Source organism: Dermacentor albipictus, chromosome 5 (assembly GCF_038994185.2).
Source record: "Dermacentor albipictus isolate Rhodes 1998 colony chromosome 5, USDA_Dalb.pri_finalv2, whole genome shotgun sequence".
NCBI classification, from domain to species: domain Eukaryota; kingdom Metazoa; phylum Arthropoda; class Arachnida; order Ixodida; family Ixodidae; genus Dermacentor; species Dermacentor albipictus.
Window position 1 is genome coordinate 173,374,998 of NC_091825.1, and position 16,887 is coordinate 173,391,884.

Consider the following 16,887-nt stretch of genomic DNA (forward strand, 5'->3'; position numbering starts at 1 on the left):
ATGCACCTTGTAAATACACCGTGTAAATAGTTTTATACCTGTGACATTTTGGTGGAGGTGCGGGGTACGCGTCTTCGCCACGGAGCTCCGCAGCAGACGTCTCATCCAGCCAGCGACCATGCTTCCGGTGGAAGGCGCCGCATCTGCAGCTGCAATGCCGACTACACATATCCAGCACATTGCTCTACCTCAGCCGCAAGACCCCGGCAAGTTCACCGGCCTCGATAGTGTTGACTTGGAAGAATGGTTGAAGATGTATGAGCGTGTCAGCAAGGTGAGCAGGTGGGATCCGACCATAATGCTGGCCAATGTCGTGTTCCACCTCGGCGGAACACTGCGAACATGGTTTTACACACACGAGGAAGAGCTAACGAGCTGGGACTTCTTCAAAGAAAAGCTGTCCGACGTTTTTGGTAATCCGACTAGTCGACAACTAGCTGCCAAGCAACAACTTGCCATGCGTGCCCTGACTGCTACCGAGTTATATGCCTCCTATATTCTGGACGTCCTGGCCCTCTGTCATAAAATCGACACGTCTACGCCAGAGGCGGACAAGGTTGGACACATTATCAAAGGCATTGTGGACAACGCTTTCAACCTTCTGGTCTTCAGAAACTTTTTGACTGTTGACGTCATCATGAAGGAATGCCGCCATTTCGAGCAGGCGAAGAGTTGTCGTATATACAATCATTTTACACGGCTTCCAAATACTGCAGCGACCTCTTCCTGTACCAACCCCACCGACCAATCTAGCTCGCCACCGCCAAGTGAAAATGTGACCCGAATTGTACGCCACTAACTCGAAGCAGCGTTTCCTGCCTCGCCTCAACAGACATCTTGGAACAACACTACTGAGATGATATCGTTGATCCAGTCCGTCGTTCGCCAGAAAATTGCTAATATGGGTCTTCCCAGCACCTGCTCCTTGAGTTGCCATGACACCGGCCCTGCTCCTGTGGCTCGATCCTATCGTAGTCCACCTTACACTGTCCGTTATCCCTACGCTAACAGGAATCCCTCGGACTGGCATACACCTGATGACAGGCCGATTTGTTTCTGTTGCGGACGAATCGGTCACATTTTCCATCACTGCCAGAGCCGTTGGCTGTCCCCTCCTCGAAACACCTTCCGGAATCAAAGTTCGCTCTGAAGTTCCTCACCTCGTCGCTTCTACGATGCTTCCGACGCCACTACCTCAACTCGCCGCTACGCTCGCTCGCTGTCGCCTCAACGTCACCAGCCACGTACGCCCTAGCTTCACCACTCGCCGTCGCCGACCTACCCAGGACCGTCCCAGCAGGAAAACTAGGCAATGTGACACCTCGAGATGGTGCTGCAATGTCGGATTCACCACAAAATACTCCTTTGACGCTGTTTACAAGACGTAACCTCCTTGACGTCCAAGTTGACGGGATACCCGTCACAGCCCTCGTAGATGCCGGAGCACATATATCGATTATGACCAGCCGCCTATGCCGCCATTTAAAGAAAATTGTTAGCCTGTCGTTACTTAGTTTGTACGAATCGCTGATGGTAGCACAGTGACCGTGGTCGGAATGTGTACTGCACATGTGAGCATTTCCCGCCGCCATACTGTTGTCCTTTTCCCTGTGCTTGACCAATGCGCCCATGACCTCATACTAGGCCTAGACTTCCTTTCTGCCCATTCAGCGCTCATCGACTGTTCCTCAAGTACTGTGCGTCTTGACCTGCCTCTAGTGGATGTTCCTCCAGCACCACACGAAATTCGCCTAAGACCGACTGATTTTGTTCACGCTCCACCAAAGGTGTTGACATACATCGAAATGTAGCCTTCTCCGCCAGTGCCCGATGGTGATTACATCTCCGCTCCCATAACTGCCATCATTCTCACCCACGTTACTGTCCCGCATACAATCCTGAAGGTCACAGACAATCGCACGTATCTCCCTGTGGTGAATTTTGGGCTCGCTAAGGAAACTCTGCCTAAAGATATCACCCTGGCTACAATCACTGCTTTAGAAGTTAGTTGCGTTGAGACTTTTGCCGTCGACGCTTCCTGTGAGCCTTTCCGGGCTGACAAATGTACTGACAACGACATTAGGAAAATGATTGCCCCGAATCTCACTCCTACGGAGACTGAACAGCTCTGCAGTCTAATGCTTTCCTACAAGGATATATTTGACTTAACAACCGACTCTAGGCCGGACGTCACTTGTCAAACATCGTATCCATACAGGCAATAATCCATCCCTCCATCGGCGACCCTACCGAGTCTCAGCTTCAGAGTGTCATGTCATCAAAACAGAAGTAGACAAGATGCTAGCGAAAGACATCATTGAGCCATCATCAAGTCCCTGGGTGTCCCCTGTAGTGCTGGTCAAAAAGAAGGACGGCTCATGGAGATTCTGCGTTGATTACCACCACCTCAACCGCATCATGAAAAAGAACGTCTACCCACTACCTCGTATCGATGACGTCCTCGGTTGCCTATACAGGGCACAGTATTTTTTGTCCATCGACCTACGGTCCAGATATCGGCAAATCGCTGTCGATGATCTAGATCATGAAAAGACCGCCTTTATGACACCTGATGGTCTTTACCACTTCAAAGCTATGCCTTTTGGGCTATGCAACACTCCGGCTACCTTTGAGTGTATGATGGACTCATTACTCCAAGGATTCAGTGGTCAACTTGTCTCTGCTACCTGGATGATGTTATTGTGTTCTCGCCCTCATTCAGCACACACATTGAGCGCCTTTCAGCTGTACTTGCCGTCTTTCGCAAGGCCGGTCTACAGCTTAACATTAAGAAATGTAACTTTGGCCATCGTGAGATTACTGTTCTTGGACATTTCGTCAATGCGACTGGCCTCCGACCGGACCCAGAGAAAATTCGCGCCGTGAAAGTGTTTCCTGTTCCACGGTCCGCAAAAGATGTCCGAAGTTTCGTGGGCCTTTGCTCTTACTTCCACCGCTTTGTTAAAAATTTTGCCACCATCACACACCCTCTCACAGATTTCCTGAAGAAAAGTGTGCCGTTTTCATGGGGATCCTCTCAGGCCACCGCCTTTTCGCACCTTACCACAATGCTCACCACCCCACCGATTCTAGGACACTCCGATACATCAGCCCCTACAGAGGTGTGCACCGATGTCAGTGGCTACGGAATTGGTGCCGTCTTGGCACAAGTTCAACATGACCATGAACGTGTCATCGCGTACGCTAGCCGTCTTTTGTTACCTGCGGAGCGGAACTACTCTATTACCAGCATATTACGGCATATTGTACCGACGCAGTTTTCATCCAGATGGTCCTCCCCTTCTCCTTGTCGTCCCTCAAAACCTCCGCTCAACCGTGCTTCAGGAGCTTCATGACGCCCGAACTGCTGGACACCTTGGGTTTGCTCGCACTTACGACCACGCGCGCCACCGTTTCTACTGGCCCGGTATTGCACATTCCGTACAGCGCTATGTAGTTGCTTGCAAGCCCTGTCAACATTGCAAAAAGCCAGCGACACTTCCTGCCGGGTACGTACAGTTGATCAACATTCCACCTGAGCCATTCTTTCATTCTTTCACGTGGGTTTGGATCTCCTTGGCCCTTTCCCCAAGTCCAACTCCGGCAACAGGTGGATCGCTGTCGCTACTGATTATGCGACGTGCTATGCCATCACTCGGGCACTTCCCACGAGCTGCGCAACCGACGTCGCAGATTTCCTACTCCAGGATATCATTTTAGTACAGGGCGCCCCGCGACAGCTTCTTACTGACCGCGGCTGCATTTTCCTCTCCCAAGTAATTGCCGATATCCTACGCTCATGTTCTACCAAGCTCAAACTGGCTACCTCCTATCATCCCCAGACCAACGGCCTTACTGAGCGAGTTAGTCGGAACACTACTGACATGCTATTGAAATACGTTTCACCCGACCACAAGGACTGGGATGTGGCGTTCCCTAATGTCACGTTCGCCTATAATTTGTCACGCCACGATACTGCTGGGTATTCCCCCTGTTAGTTACTCTTCGGTTGTGACCCTGTCTTACCATAGGACACTTTACTCCCCTTGACACAGGATTTGAGAACTGAGTATGCCCGCGACGCCATCGCCAATGCTGACCATGCGCGTCAGCTTGCCCGTACTCGTCTGTTGGCATCGCAGGAATCTCAACGGCACACTTATAATCGTCGCCATCGTGACACATATTTTTCACCAGGCTCTCTTGTGCTACTTTGGTCCTCTTGCCACCGAGTGGGGCTCCCCGAGAAACTCCTTCCATGCTACAAAGGCCCCTACCGTGTTCTACGTCAAGTGACCAATGTCACTTACAAGATAATCACCGAGACCTCCGTCATGTCACCTGGTTCCACATCACCTGACGTCGTACATGTCTCTCGGCTTAAGAGGAAGCTTTAGCTCGGGCCCAACTCCGACGCGGCCTATTCAAATACATGTAAAACGCAAAAACGTTTTTATGAGATAACCCCTGCACCGATATTGATGAAATTTGTTGCATTTGAAAGAGAAAGTTAAATTCTAGTGACTGTTGGAAGCGGAATTTCGATTTAGGGCTTGAATTTTCTTAAATCGATTTTCAAATATTTGACCGTTTGAAAAAAATAGAAGCACAAAGTTTACAAATTCATAGCTTTGCATCAAGAACTGATATCGCGGTTCTGTAAACGGCATCCATTAGATCATTTAAAGCGGACAAATTCAATATGTCATTTTACATCTTACGTGAATTTGTTACATACATGGTTACAAAGGTTTTGCAAAAGTTGTATTTTCCTATGATTAAATTTTTTTTATATTCATGTGTAACATATCAATTTTGTCCGCTTTAGATGTACTATTAGATGCAATTAACAGAATTGTATTATCATTTTTAGTCGTTGAGTTACAGAGTTGTAAACTTGATAGTTTCATTTTCTGAAAATTTTCGATTTTTGCCAATTTTTAATAAAAAATTGACGACTTAACTCAAAAATTCGAAACCGACTGTCACTAAATTTTAACTTTGTCTTTTAAATGCAACAAACCTCGTCAAATTTGGTGCAGTGGTTGCCGAGAAAAACGAAGTGTCCTTTTACATGTATTTAGATAGGAGCACTCGAGCTAAAGCTTCCTCTTAAGCCTTACTATGCCCTCACCGACGGCCCCGTCTGAAGCACCGGGACGGGACGGTGCTTTTTTCTGCTGGGGGGTCGTGTTACGGTGACAAAATAAAAACAAGAATGTCGATGGTGAAGACGACGAAGTGGCAACAGCCTCTTGGGATCCTTGGCTGCTGTCTATATACACCTTGTAAATACGCCATGTAAATAGTTTTATACCCGTGACAATATGGTAGTGCGCTGCTAAACTTGGGCTCACGGGTTCAAACCAGGTTGCTAAATGCGATGGGAACAAAAATGAAAAAACACTTGTGTGCTTCTGTTCAGTTGCACATTAAAGAACCCAAGGGGGGTGAGAACTGAACAGGGTGATTAATAATCTTATTCCCAGACATAAAAATGCCAGAATTTATTTAAAAAAAGGAACAAAAAAAGAAGAGAAGGTAGCTGCGTCCTTTGCCTCCTTCTTTCTAGGGTCTTATATTTCATACCTGAATATAATGCAGCTGTTGAGAACTGTTAAGTCCGCTTAACTAAGCAGCATCTCTACTATAAATGGCCGCTTTCAGTTATCCGGTGCTCTATAATAAGGACAATAATGAAGCAATTAAAGGAACGGCATGTCTGACATACACATATAGATATTTGTAGATCTGCTGTGTTCGTTGAAGAAGATAGGTGTGGTATGACATTGGGCGCCCAGCTTTAATGCGTTGCACACATGGTGAGACTAAAAAAAAAAAAAGTGTTTCTTGCCTGAATCTAGTTAGCAGATTTACAGGCTGCCCCAAAACGGTGCGTTTATATTGAATGACAGCTGGGAACTTGTTCAACAGAACCAATTAACACTCGTGCATTAATTCTCTCAAGATTTGTTGCACCTCTGTGCAACTACTACGATTCTCGAGCAACACAATAATTTGAAATAAGAGTCCTCACTTACATCGGGCCTTCACCTTCTAGACTTTAAAGGTGCTGTTTGGCATTATATTAGAACGAAAATGGCTATTTGATAATTTTTGATAGTGAATTCTGAAGTCGAATACGATCTGAACAGCAAATAACATTTGATTAGATTTTGCCTGCTGTCATGTTAAGGGAGCACCAGACAAGCCACAGAGATTACCTACATTGGTAAAGAGTTTCCTGTCTCCCAGATTCAGTAGGAGTACATAGGCAATGTTCTTTCTCTAACACTGTTGTTCATATTCCAATAATTACCATGATTCCATTGCTTGAAAAGTCGATTGGCTCACCTGGGGCTGGTGGAGATTTTAAAAGAAACGGCTTATTCCGGTGGGAGTTTTCACTTTTTCAATCAGTGAATTTGGAATACATGATAATTTTTCTCTTACATATAAGTTGATATATATATATATATCTATGTATCCTTAGATTTACCTAGAAGTGCATTGGTCATCTGCATCTTTTCGTGCCATGCAGTTAGCCTGGTTTATTTCACTATAATATTGTTACGTAGGAAGACACAGACGAAAACCTACATACCAGTATATTTACAAGGAAATACGCCGCACTTGGCCAAGAGGCAACAGCCCCCGCTAGCCTCTAATCGTCATCGTCGTCTTCACACTGCTCACCTCTTCGTTATCGCAAATACTGTTCCGTAGCACTACCCCCAGCGGCAAAAGCGCCGTCCCGGAGCGACTAAAGGCCGGACTCGGAAGCATTGTAGTATGCCTTGAGCATACTGACGTGCACGACATCACTAGATGCCGGAACTCACCGGAGCAATTTCATACTTCACAGGCATCGCCTGGTGCAGCACGTGGTAGGGCCCTGTGTATCGCGATAGGAGCTTTTCTGAAAGTTCGACGTGACAAGAGGGCGACCACAGGAGCATGAGCGCATCAGGCAAAAACTGTATGTCACGGTGGGGGCATTGTACTGATGCTGCTGAGTGGTTTGTGAGGCCGTCAGTCGGGTACGGGCAAGCTGGCGTGCATGGTCGGCTAGGGCGATGGCTTCGCGCACATACACGCTTGTTGACATCGCAGCAGGAGGATGTGCCGTGTCTAGGGGCAAGGTTGGTTTGCGACCATACAGTAGATAAAATGAAGAAATTTCGGCGGTGTCGTGCCGGGAAGAATTATACGCAAATGTGAGGTAAGGAAGGGCAATGTCCAAGTCGTGGTGGTCCTTGGAAGCATACTTGGACAGCATATCGGTAAAAGTACGGTTTCACCGCTCTGTCAGGCCATTGGTTTGAGGATGGTACGAGGTAGTCGACTGGTTTTGAGTGGAGCAGGAATGCACAATGTTGGCGATAACTTTCGAGATGAAGCTACGACCATGGTCAGTAATCAGCTGTCGCGGGGTGCCATGAAGCAAGATAATGTCACGCAAGAGAAAGTGCGTGACGTCAGTGGCGCAACTGATAGGGAGTGCCCGCATGATAGCGTATCGGATGGTGTAATCAGTTGCAACAGCTACCCATTTGTTCCCAGAGGATGACATGGGAAAGGGAGTGAGGAGGTCTACTCCAACACGAAAGAATGGTTCCACAGGCATGGTGATCGGCTGGAGATAACCGTCAGGTAGCACCTGAGGTGTTTTCCGATGCTGGCAGGGCACACAGGCAGCGACATAGCGTCGGACAAAGCGAGCGAGACCAGGCCAATAGAAGCGGCGGCGGAAGCGGTCATATGTGCGGGTTACCCCAAGATGTCCTGCAGTAGGTGCGTCCTGCGTCTCAAAGAGCACAGTCTGTCGTAGATGTTTTGGCATGACAAGAAGAAAATCTAAGTATGGGTGGAACTTCGCAACTGCCAAAACTAGGGCCACACATCCACGCTCAGTGATGGAATAGTTGCGCTCCGACATGAGGGGAGCCTGCTGGCATAAGTGATAACACGGTTGTTGCCGCGCTGGCATTGTGCCAGCACTGCGCCAATTCCGTGACCACTGGCATCGGTACAGACTTCGGTAGGCGCAGAAGGATCAAAATGGGCCAGAACGGGAGGTGTTGTGCGAAGATCGATTAGATGCGAGAATGCAGAGGCCTCATTATCGCCCTTCTGGAAAGGGGCATCTTTTTTCAAAAGCTCGGTTAGTCGTCGTGCTATGGGCGCGAAATTTTTCGCGAAACAGCAGAAGTACGAAGAAAGGCCGATGAAGCTGTGCACATCCTTGACCTACATCAGAACAGGGAAGTGCTTAACAGCATGGATCTTGCCTGGGTTCAGTTGCACTCTGTTTGTGTCAACGAGATGTCCAAGGACGGTAATCTGGTGACGGCCGAATTGGCACTTCGATGCGTTGAGTTGCAGACCGGCTCAACGAAAAACGTCCAGGACTGCTGAGAGGCATTCGAGGTGCGTAGCGAACGTTGGGGAAAATACTATATAACCTCGTCCAAGTAGCACAGGCACGTGAACCATTTGAAACCGGGAAGAAGGGAGTCCATCATGCGTTCAAAAGTGGCAGGAGCGTTACATAGACCAAACGGCATCACTTTGAATTGATAAAGACCGTCCGGAGTTACAAAAGCAGTCTTCTCGCGGTCGAGATCGTCCACGGCAATCTGCCAGTAGTCGGAGCGAAGGTAAACAGAGGAGAAATAGCGAGCACCGTGGAGGCAGTCAACGGCGTCATCAATCCGAGGTAGGGGATACACATCCTTTTTGGTAACCCTGTTAAGGTGCTGATAATCTACGCAAAAGCGCCATGAGCCATCCTTCTTTTTTACCAGTACAACAGGTGATGCCCATGGACTACATGACGGTTCAATAATGTTCTTGGCAAGCATTTTGCAAACTTCATCGTGAATAACTTGATGCTCAGCTGGTGACACTCGATACGGGTGGCGATGAATAGGAGGGGCATCGCCAGTATTAATGCGATGTTTAACAGCTGTAGTTTGGGCCAGAGGATGATGGTTAAAGTAAAAAAAATATTGTGGTAGGAAAACAGAAAGCAGTAGAGCTCACGGGCGTGCTCGGACGGCATGTCGGGCGCAATGATTTTCAGTAAGTCGGCGATGGTACAAGTTGCCGACTGCGATGGTAGAGGAGGATTGGCTGAATTGTCGTCTATTGCAATGGATGCTACTGAGTGATCCTTGAATGAGCAAATCTGGGCCAGAGACATCCCGCATGGCAGCACTTGTGTCGTCAAGCCAAAATTGACCAATGGCAGGCAGACGTAATTCGCCGTAATAGATGAAACTGTATTAGGTACTGTGATCCCGTGTGTAAGGAGGACGTCTTGCATAGGAGCCGCGATGTAGTGACCGTTGGGCACTGGTAGGGATGACACTAAGTCAACACAAATCAGTGCTGAAGGTGGCAAGCGAAAGAAGTCGACGGAACTGAGGCGAATTGGGTGTGGTTCAGCGGGATCCAGAGCAGGCAGGTGAAGGTGGAGAGTGCTGGCGGAACAATCGATGGGAGCAGAATGTGTGGAGAGGAAGCTAAGCCGAGGATGATGCCGTGGGGACAGTGGGCTATGACTGTGAATAGAATGGTAGTGAAGCAATCGGCGAAGGAGACGCGGGAGGCACACATACCAACTACGGGAGCTTTTCCACCTACGGCGACACGGACAACAGGCGTTGTTGCGGGTGTGATTATTTTCTTGAGGCGGTTACGAATTTCAGCGCTCATTATTGACAAATGTGCCCCAGTGTCTATAAGAGCAGATACAGAAACACTGTTGACTTGCACGTCAAGAAGGTTCCGATGAGTGGGCAACGTCGGTAAAGGATTTGGTGGCGCAGGGAGCAATGGAGTGTCACCTCGAGACAGAGAATCAGTGGCGGCATTATCGGAGTGTGCGGCATGGGGATGACAAGGGCCACCTGTGGGGCGAGAGTAGGCAGTATAAGTAGACGGGGTGGGGGACTCCAGCGACTGCGACAGTGCCGAGAAATGTGCCCGATTCGACGGCAGTGAAAATAAATGGGCTTGTCGTCAGCAGTGCGCCATTCAGATGAGTTGCGGAAACGTGGTGGGTAATAAGATGTGGGATGAGGTGGAATCGAAGAAGCCAGGTGGGTATCAGGGCGATGGGCCGAGCAGGTGGTGTGAAGACCCATGTTTGCTAACTCCTGGCAGACAACTGCCTGGATCAGGGAAACCATGACTGCAGGTGCGTTGGATGAGCTGGAGTCGAAGGCAGCCGGATAGGTGGCCTCGATCTCACGCCGGACGATCCTGGTAACATCGCCAGTGTTCTTGGGATGAAAAGCGTTGGCACAGGAAGATGTCGCTGGGGTGTTGGGCAGACAGGCAAACTGCTGGTCGATACGTCAGAATTTAGTAAATTCCAGGCTGCGGCACTCTTCTATAACTGCATCCACCGTCACCACATTGTTGAAAACGAGCAAGTTGAAGGTTTCATCGGCAATGCCTTTGAGGATGTGTTTAACCTTGTCTGGCTCGGTCATGTGTGCGTCAACTTTGCGACAAAGAGCCAAGGCGTCCTGAATGTACGTGACATAGGGCTCTGTTGACGTCTGCACACGGCCGGATAACGCCTTCTGCGCGGCAAGTTGGTGACAGTCATAATCATCATCATCATCAGCCTGATTACGCCCACTGCAGGGCAAAGGCCTCTCCCATACTTCGCCAACTACCCCGGTCATGTACTAATTGTGGCCATGTTGTCCCTGCAAACTTCTTAATCTTATCCGTCCACGTAACTTTCTGCCGCCCTCTGCTACGCTTCCCTTCCCTTGGAATCCATTCTGTAACCCTTAATGACCATCGGTTATCTTCCCTCCTCATTACATGTCCAGCCCATGCCCATTTCTTTTTCTTGATTTCAACTAAGATATCAGTAACTCGCGTTTGTTCCCTCACCCAATCTGCTCTTTCTTATCCCTTAACGTTACACCTATCATTCTTCTTTCCATAGCTCGTTGCGTCGTCCTCAATTTAAGTAGAACCCTATTCGTAAGCCTCCAGGTTTCTGCCCCGAACGTGAGTACTGGTAAGACACAGCTGTTATATACCCCAGCCCATTCTTATTCTTCTGATTATTTCAGTCTCATGATCCGGATCCGCCGTCACTACCTGCCCTAAGTAGATGTATTCCCTTACGACTTCAAGTGCCTCACTGCCTATTGTAAATTGCTGTTCTCTTCCGAGACTGTTAAGCATTACTTTAGTTTTCTGTAGATTAATTTTTAGACCCACTCTTCTGCTTTGCCTCTCCAGGTCAGTGAGCATGCATTGCAATAGGTCCACTGAGTTACTAAGCAAGGCAATATCATCAGCGAATCGCAAGTTACTAAGGTATTCTCCATTAACTTTTATCCCCAATTCTTCCCAATCCAGGTCTCTGAATACCTCCTGTAAACACGCTGTGAATAGCATTGGAGATATCGTATCTCCCTGCCTGACGCCTTTCTTTATTGGGATTTTGTTGCTTGCTTTATGGAGGACTACGGTGGCTGTGGAGCCGCTATAGATATCTTTCAGTATCTTTACATACGGCTCGTCTACACCCTGATTCCGTAATGCCTCCATGACTGCTCAGGTTTCGACAGAATCAAACGCTTTCTCGTAATCAATAAAAGCTGTCACGGTCACCCTGAAAGCTTTCATTGAGCTTTCAGGGTGACCGTAAAGTTAAAAAAACAAATTTTGCATTGGTATATATGTACTTTTCATTCATGAATAACAACAATAAAAAAGGAAATAAACTTATAAGAATTAAAAATTTGATGCATTTGTATACACCTAGTTCAACGCCTTGGAAATGCGCCCGCGAGAATATTTCGCAAGACTCGAATGTTCCTGCACTTACACTAATACGTACATCCATAGCATAATCAGACTGCATAGGTACACGCACTCAAGAAAACTGTGTGGTTGTGTGCCAGTCAAAAAAGCACAACATGTGACAAACTTCCACTAATATTCATCTTATCGCCAACCAGAGGCAATTAGGTGTTGCAAGTGTCAAAAAAAAAAAAAAAGAAAGCAACGGAAACGCATGCATGGCGGCATCCTTCCTATGCGCACCCCTATGAGCACTAAACGAGCGAGAAAGAGGTGGTCGCCCTTTGAGCGATTAGTAACGAGACAGCCATCGGTTTCGCAAGCGCAAGGAGCCAAAACCGCCCGCAGAACAAAACCCGAACCGCCGCCCGCCAGCGCCTGCGCCAATGCGTGAGCAGTAGTATATGGACGCGTGGGAGCAAACTACTGTAAAACAAAGCATGCAACGAAAGCCGAGAGAAGGAGGCGCGTGAAAAAAATTCCCTGTATTTTCCCACATTGTGGCAGCACATGACAGAAAAGAAAAAGTTAGGAAATTGGCGTGCTTTTTAAACATACAGACGGTGCCGTAAGTATACGGCATCGACCATTTTTGAACTTGTTCGTGGCGCCGTATATTTAAGTCATTGACCCTCAAAGGGTTAAAACAGACAACAGCCAAATGACTAGTGTCGTCCTGTAAAATACCTATACTGGGTATTTCAAGTAATTTGAACCATATTTGAAAAATATTGTAGTACATGTCAGGTGAACAAGCCCTATTGGCACATTGATCACAGTCACCCTAAATTACGCAAACAATATTTTTAAAGCTAATTAGTTATGTTTTATTATGCAAAATTGTAAATCCTGGTTTTGGGGAATATTTTTCAGATGCACAGTATTGGGCATGCTCAGAAATGCTTGACAAATTTGTTTCCATGGCATTATCTTCTACGTGGGCCCTTTTCCCACAGTCCAATGAGAGCCTGTAAAATATTTTTAAAACAGCATCGCTGTGCACCTGTGCATCTAGAGTGCAGCACTCTTAGTTCTGTTTTCAAAGAACGAGGTCCACATGCCTGTCTCAAAGAAAGCAGACAAGAGTGTTTGCATTTGTGTTCAGCTACAGCCCATCTCTTATTATTTAGAACCATCTTCACACCAAAGGTAGTGACATGCCTGGATGCCTTGGCCAATCGCATTCATTCTTCCGTTGTTTTTGGGGGGGACATGCTGGCTCTTTCAAACCATGATCAGGAGCGTTGCACACCAGATGCACAGGAGCACAGTGAATTTCTTTATGTCATATTGATGCGAAATAAGTTTGCACGTGTTGACACGGGACCCTTAAGGCGAGAACGACGAAGTTCGTGGTTGCGCGCGTGCTCTCTGAGGACCAGCCATCGCTAAAGGCAGACACTTTTTGCCAATCTGCATTTTGCCAAACTGTTTTTTTTATAATAGCTGGGTGACATTTCTGGTGGAGGTGCGGGGTACAGTCGTTGTTAAGATCTCCGGAGCATACCCCAGACCTAAGCCCGGCGAGTAGTTCAGCCGAGCTTACCCCTGTGCACGTACGTGGCAGCCGACGTCTCCAGGGACTCCAGCCACAGCACAATCTACTACCCGAACGAACTAGAATGACGAACCAACCATCTCCTGCCACTCCTGCTGCATCGCATGTTGTCGTCAATCACATCCGGACGCCGAATCTGTTCCACGGAAGTGCTTCAGAGGACGCCGACGACTGGCTTGACCATTTTGACCGGATTGCCAACCTCAACGACTGGAACCACGAGCGTAAGCTACGCTATGTGTACTTCGCTCTTGAGTATTCCGCGAAAACATGGTTTGAGAACCACGAGGCGACACTGACGTCATGGGAAGAATTTCGTAGACAGTTCCTCAATGCCTTCGCCAGGGCGGACAGGAAGGAGAGGGCGGAGTTAGCGTTGAAGGCAAGAATTCAAGGCCCGAATGAGCGAGGGATGGCATACGTAGAAGACATGAATCGGCTTTTCAGACGTGCGGACCCTTCTATGACTGAAACAAACAAGGTGCGCCATCTCATGCGTGGCGTCAAAGAGGAAATCTTTGCTGGCCTCATTCGAAATCCGACGACGACACTTGCAGAGTTCCAGGACGAAGCCACTACTATGGAAAAGGCCCTTCAACAGCAAGCCAGGCAAAACAGCCGCGACGCCGTGATTTCAAGGGAGCTCTCTGCCGTTACCCTCGGTAACGGCGTTGGCGCCTTGCGAGAACTCATCAGGGCTGTCGTCAAGGAGGAACTGCAGAAGATGCAGACGACCACTGCCCCTGTGGGACAGCTTTCCATTGCGGAAATGGTGCGCGCCAAAGTCCGACAGGCCGTCCATGTTCCTGGACAGTACGAGGCACCACAGGAGGGACCGCATGCTGAAATGAGTTACGCTGAAGCAGTATGCCGTCCGCCACCCTCAAGTGCGTGCAGCATGGTACACCCCACTCAACAAATGGACGTAAGCTTCCGGCGGCCTCGCAGCCCACCGCACATGGCCGAAGCAAAGACTAGGAAGAGCGACTTCTGGCGCACCACAGACTACAAGCCCCTTTGTTTTCATTGTGGCGAAGCCGGACACATCTACAGAATGTGTCCTTATCGTCATGTGGGGCTCCATGAATTCTCGCCGAATGCACCTCGTCCACGACCTGGTGAGCGGCTGCCGGAAATAGAGAGTTTCGTCACAAATCGTCGCAATGTTGATTAGCGATGGCAGGAGCCCCGTTCATCGTCTCCTGCTCGTTACAGGTCACAATCACCAAGCCAAGCCTTTACTCGCGGCGCTCTGAGACGCCGCTCGCCTAGCCTGGCGGGTCGGGAGAACTGAGTTCAGCGACCTTCGGAGGTGAGGCCGCTGACGACGACTGTACGCAATATCCTCCATTACGACAGCAACAGAACGATGCAGACGTACAGACGGAGTCGAACACTTTACGAGAGGTAGTAACGTCGAACATTCCCATCGCCATAGACGACGAAGAAATAACGGCGTTACTCGACATGGAGCGGACACCTCAGTTATGAGCGTGGACCTTGCCTGCAAGCTGAAGAAAGTTTCTACCGAGTGGACTGGGTCGCAGATTCAAACTGCAGGAGGCCATCTGCTAACCCCGGTAGGAAGATGCACAGCAGGAGTGAGCATTCGTGGTTTTACGTACCTCGGAGATTTCTTTATCCTCCTTATCTGTTCGAGGGACCTAATTCTGGAAATGGACTTTCTGCAGGCTAATGGAGCTGTGATTAACTTACAAAAGTCGCAGGTAACGTTTTCGACTGCACAGGCAGGGAGCAGCACTGACGACACGTATTTCAACGCCTTGAGGATTGTTGATGAGAACATCACAGTGCCGCCAAGGAGCAGCATATTGACCCTTGTCACCTGCGACGCATTCGACGGCTATGAGGGTATTGCCGAGGCAAATATCCCGCTGCTGCTCGAAAGACACATGTGCATTGCCCGGGGCCTTGTTCGAATACAGCATAAGTGCTCGCAAGTTTTGTTGACAAACTTCAGCCATGAGTATCGGCACGTCCCTCAAGGTACAGCTGTGGCATTCCTGAACGACATTGCTGACTTCTCTGATATCGGCACATTACAAGTGACTTCACCGTATGCAACAACTCATGCCAGCCTGAATACCCGCGTCCACATTAATGCTGACTTAGCAGATGTACAGAAGGATCAGTTGCTGGGCCTACTGACAGAATTCTCCGGCTGTTTTTCCGTGGAATCCAAAGTCCAACGCACTTCCGTTACGCAACACCGGATCGTTACAGAGGAGTCGGCGCGGCGCGTGTCACCTATGGAGCGGGAGGCGATTAAGCGTCAAGTTAATGAAATGCTAAATCATGACGTCATTCAGCCGTCGACAAGTCCATGGGCATCGCCTGTCGTACTAGTAAAAAAGAAAGACAAGACATTCCGCTTCTGTGTTGACTACAGATGGCTTAACTGAGTCACCAAACACGACGTTTATCTCCTGCCACGGATCGATGACGCTTTGGACCGGTATTCTGCTGGGTGCGGATGCGATTCCGAGCAAGCTGGCGAGCTTCCTCGGCTTTCTCGACGAAATATTCAGTGGCAGGAGATAAACGAACGGGTGGATGTCTGATTTTCTTTTTATTCATTACTTCTCTCCACCTTGCGGGTTTCCGCAGAACTATTACGTCAAACTCTTGCCTTTGCTTCGTGTTGTTGACAAATTCGACTTCGCCCTGCTACCTGCTGGCCGCCTGGTTAGCTCAGATGGTAGAGCGGCTGCCCCAGAAAGGCGGTGGTCCCGTGTTCGGGTCCCGGACCAGGACGAATTTTTCTTCAACTATGAGGCTTTTCTTTCGAGGAACCCGTATGGGTTTCCTTTGTAGCAATTGCTACGAACGAGTGGATGTCTGATTTTCCCTTTATTCAAACTTGTGCTTTGTAGCGCAAGTGTGCAAGATGTCCTGAACAACCTGTGAGAGAAGGTAGTGGCCCTGGCCCTCGTAAGGAGTTGTCGGGGAGCGCAGTGGTGAAGTATGCCTGCGTGAAGAAGGAAGTCTGCGACGTCATCTGCACAACTGGTAGGAAGAGCCTGCGATGTTATCTAACATCGCGTGATCGCCGGGGGTACTGGGTGCTGTAGTCCGTAGCAACTGCTATCAACTTGTTCCCACTAAGCGACAGAAAAAAAGGGCCAAGGCGATCAAGACTAACTCAAAAGAATGGCGAAGATGGTATTTCATTGGGCTGAAGACAGCCTAGCTGGTAGGGCTGCTTGTCTTTTGCGGTGATGACAAGATTTAAAGGAGGCGACAGAACAGCAAATGGAATGGTAAATACCGGGCCAGAAGAAACGACACCGAACACAGTCATACGTCTTTGAGACTCCCAGATACCCAGTGGTTGGGACCTTTAAGCTATTTTAAACCACGAAGGAGGGCGTCCATCATTCCATCAATCGATAGTATATAACCACAGTGGCATTTGAAAACTTTTAGAGCCTGCTCAGAAAAACCCATTGAAGTTGTTTTTGAGACGA

General features: G+C 48.6%; 1 protein-coding gene across 12 annotated transcripts in view; it reads left to right on the forward strand.

Annotated features, from left to right (window-relative positions):
* LOC135897507 (intermembrane lipid transfer protein VPS13A-like) overlaps window positions 1-16,887 on the forward strand; it is a 1,023,564-nt gene that overhangs the window by 351,289 nt on the left and 655,388 nt on the right. The window lies entirely within an intron of this gene.